This window comes from Miniopterus schreibersii (genome assembly GCF_964146895.1).
Source record: "Miniopterus schreibersii genome assembly, chromosome: X".
Taxonomy (NCBI): Eukaryota; Metazoa; Chordata; class Mammalia; order Chiroptera; family Miniopteridae; genus Miniopterus; species Miniopterus schreibersii.
Window position 1 is genome coordinate 84,222,200 of NC_138104.1, and position 4,720 is coordinate 84,226,919.

Consider the following 4,720-nt stretch of genomic DNA (forward strand, 5'->3'; position numbering starts at 1 on the left):
ATTCCCATTTGTGTTTTTTAATAGAGGTACAATTGACTGACAACATTATATTAGTTTCAGATATACAACACTATGATTCAATATTTGCATTTATGACAAAATGATCACCATAATAAGTCTAATTAACGTCCATCACCATACACAGTTACAGAATATTTTTCCTTATAATAAGTATCTTTAAGATCTATTCTCTTAGCAACTTTCAAATATGCAATACAGTGTTATCAAATATAGTCACCATGCTGTACATTACATCTCATAACTTATTTATTTTATAATTGGAACTTTGTGCCTTTTGACCCCCTTCAGCCATTTCACCGATTCCCCACCCCTCCGCCCCTGGCAACCACCAATCTATTCTATGTACCTATGAGCTTGCTTTGTTTCTTTTTCTTCTATTTTTTTAAGCTTCCATATATAAGTGAGATGATATAGTATTTGTCTTTCTCTGATTGACTTATTTCATTTAGCATAATGCCCTCAAGGTCTATCATGTTGTTGCAAATGGCAAGATTTAATTCTGCCACTCTGAAAATACTGAAACATAAGTTACTTTTTCCCAGGTAACATTTTTTTCCTTCCTACCATGTGAAATTTATTATTCCTTTTTTTTCATTTCTCATATCATCCTGACCTTTGATACCTTCAAATCCAAAATAGTAACTTTCTAAGTTCAGCTTAGTCTTTCTCATGACATTTATTGCTTGTCATCTATGTATGAAGTGTTATGCTGAGTCTCAATAACTTGGACACAGATTCCTGACTGGTTCTATTATAAAAGGCATTTATTCTTACTCCAAGTCCTTCAGCTCTGCCATTGCCTGCCTAAAATGCCTGTCCTTAACTCTTTCCTGCTGATTGTCTGCTCAGAGAATTATCCTGCTTCAAGGCTGAACTCCAGGATCTCTGGCAATCACTGACCTCTTCCTTTTTGGATAGATTCTCTGGATCTTGGCCACATATGAATCTTTGGCTCATGATAAATCTTTCCTTAACCTCAGTAAGAGCTTCCAACTTAGTCATCTTGCTTCTAATGGATCCTCCTTCAAACAGCACTCCCCGAATCATTTTTGGAAAGCTTAACTAAAATCATGTCCTTTTACTTGTCAAAGATTCCAGTTCTTTCCTCCATCGACTAACACACCAAATCCAAACTCATTTCAGTGGTCGCTTAAGATCTTCTAGATTTCCAGCCTTATCATAACTCTATGACTCCCTTTCCCTGTGCTTCAATTTTATTTTTTCTCTAACCATGTTTCCAGCTGGAATGTTTTTAAGATCCTGCTGAGCCTCTGACAAACTTTTCCATCCCTATCTTTTTGTACATCTTACCAGAGTCTTACTTGGATAGTAGAGAAGCTCCATACCATTTAAGGATAGAATTACAATTTCAACTCAAGTCATCAATCCCATAAAATAGTATTTCTCCAAAACTAGCCAGATTTACACAAGATGTGCATGCTGTATTGACCAGTTAAATGTGGCTCCAGATGGGTGTTTAATAAAATGCATATGGAAATTGCTCATGATGAAATGGAGAGCTGAATAACAAATTGAAAAGTCAATATCAGGACCTACATTCATCAATAAACAAATTCCACCAACAAGATGAAGTGTTTATTACTACTGCTTTGCAGAGGTGTAAGGCACTATTTGGAGGAGAAATATTACTTCACTTCCATAAGATCAGTGAAGTAGTAAGGAATCTTTGTATATCTGTATGCCCCTGTAAATATTCAGGTCTTTGGGGCAAGGGAAAAGCATTGAGAAAAGCTTTGGGAGAAAGGTATTTCAGTTTCTCAAAACATGATATGTGAAAAGAGGGACTTGAGCCAGAGTCACCCCTAACCCAGGCCACTAAGAGAGATGCTTATCCAAATGGGGCTTCTCTCCTTTGGGGCACTAATTTCATAACTTAAAGTTGCCTGGTTTCTGAAATTAGGAGGTCAATATTGTGGCTATGATTTTGGTTTGATACATCCATTTCATGTTTTTTCCTTAATAATCTCCAAATGAGTTCTTACTTAAGATTTTATAAAGAAAAAGGGATTAGAGTAATGATGTGAAAGCAAAGGAATAAACTGAGCTATCTTCTGCTAACCAGTAGTTAATTAACATACTTATATACTTACAGAAAACTGCAAATTCATATAAAAATAATTAATCATGGCTGTGGTACCAACCTTAATAACTGAGAGTGCCTAAAGTAATCTCCCTAACCCAAATTTCCTCTAGATCTTCTTTCATTGCTCTGATTCTGCATCTCCCTTTTGGTAACAGAACTCAGATTTTACATTTCACACTCATTTATGCAAGGCCAGTCCCTTCCAGCTTTCATAACTGACACAATAATCACAGAATTTTAGTCTTTATTATCCAGATATTCTGCTTCCTAAAGTTCAGCCACCATGTTTCACTGCTCTAGCTATTTCTACATTCATTTTTAAGTACTGTTGTTCAAATCTATGGGATGCATAACTTCAAAGACCAGGGCATTCGCAATCTGAGGGCTTGCACATTCCTCTGTATTTTAGAAAGACGCTTATTACTTCCTGGGAAATATGGTCCATCAATAAAATGCTTCTTTCTTTTACTTTATTTTTTAATTTATCTTTATTGTTGAAAATATTACAGATACCCCCTTTTTTCCCCATTGACCCTTTCCACCCTCACCCACCCCAGGCCTTCACCACACTATTGTCTGTGTCCATGGGTTATGCATATATGCATATAAGTTCTTTGGTTAATCTCTCCCCACCCAGCCCCACCTTCCCTCTGAGATTAGTCAGTCTGATCCAGGCTTCTATGCCGCTGAATCTATTTTGTTCATCAGTTTATTATGTTCTTTAGAGTCCACATACAAGTGAAATCATGTGGTACTTGTCTTTCTCTGCCTGGCTTATTTCACTTAGCAGAATATTCTCCAGGTCCATTCTTACCATCCCAAAGGGTACGAGATCCCTCTTCATTACAGCTGCGTAGTATTCCATGGTGTGAATGTGCCACAGCTTTTTTATCCACTCATCTACTGATGGGCACTTGGGCTGTTTCCAGATCTTAGCTATTGTAAACTGCACTGCTATGAACATAGGGGTGCATATATTCTTTCTGATTAGTGTTTCAGGATTCTTAGGATATATTCCTAGAAGTGGGATCACTGGGTCAAAAGGCAGCTCCATTTCTAATCTTTTGAGGAACCTCCATACTGCTTTCCACAGTGGCTGCCCCAGCCTGCATTCCCACCAGCAGTGCACTAGGGTCCCCTTTCTCCACACCCTCGCCAGCAATTGTTTGTTGATTTGTTGATGGAGCCATTCTGACAGGTGTGAGGTGACACCTCATTGTGGCTTTAATTTGCATCTCTCTGATGGAGCATTTTTTCACATGTCTGTTATGCGCATTTACTTTTTCTCTCTACAAAAGTCCTTCTGCAAATAAGTACCTACCTCCAGGACTAAGTTAACTAATTCAGATCTTACTGCTTAACTGCTTCTTCATTTTATTTATTTTATTCATTTTTTTTATTTTCACTATGGTACCAAACACCATCCCGTGATCTCATGAAATCGCTTCCTTTTTCCTCCCACTGTCCATCTAGGATTGGGAGTGGTCTTGGCCACCCTCTACTCTTGTGGTTAGGATTAGAGACTCTAGATTCAGATTTCCAAGTGCAAATCCTGACTCCATTACTTGCTTGTTGAACTTCGTTCATGCTTGTTTTATCTCTAAAATTACACATTTATTACAGAAGGTGAACAGAATGTTCCAATACAGTGGTTCCAGAAAGGTCCTGAGTTTCCTCATCTACAAACTGAGAGGCAGGAGAAGGCTTTTAAAGAAGTCTTCTGGAGGAAGCGATTTGTGCATATGATATGAGGCTTATAGTAGTACATGAGGCAAAAACAGATGACAACATTAGTAATCGATACTGTATGAGATCACAGTGCCTCACAAGGGCTGCACGTCAGTGGACATGTAATTATAATACTCAATTCATTAAATTGACCAATGTTCCATGAATGTCAGCTCTCCAACTCTGATAGTCTGGAAAGTCAGATTCTATAAAAAGGGAATGGTTTTTTGGTTGATAAATATTTTAAAACCTCTAAGGGACCTTAGAGGTCTTTTAGTCCAGAGTTTGAACTTGGATAAGCGGGAATTGATTTTCTGGCATTGTATATAAGGAATTGAGCCACAAGTCTTTTCTTGATGATCTGTCATAGAGCTATTCTTTATGAAATATCATGACCCATCCAGAGCCTATCTTTATCTTCAGCCTGACCCATTTGGAGGAGAAATAAGTTTCATACCTACTAATTACTCATTTATTATTGACTCATTCAATTATTACTGGCTGATGCCACACTTTGTGGTAAATACTGGTAATGATATAGTGGCTAATGCAGACAATACACCTCCCTTCACAAAGACTGGAAGAGGAGATCAAGAGTTTAAACAAATAACTGCAATAATGTGTGATAAGTGATAAAATGGGGAAGCACAGGGTGTAAGCTCACAGTAGGAGCAACTAACCTAGTCCAGAGAGCTCAAGAAAATATATAGATAGGATTCTGGCAAGAAACAGAATACAATTTAGCTGGTACAAGAAACTTGAAGAAAGGCATCCCTTATAGATTTGTGAATAGCGTTGAGAGAATCAACAAATACCCCAGAGATTATTGAAAGCAGGAGACAATTGCTACCCCTATGCCTGAATGGA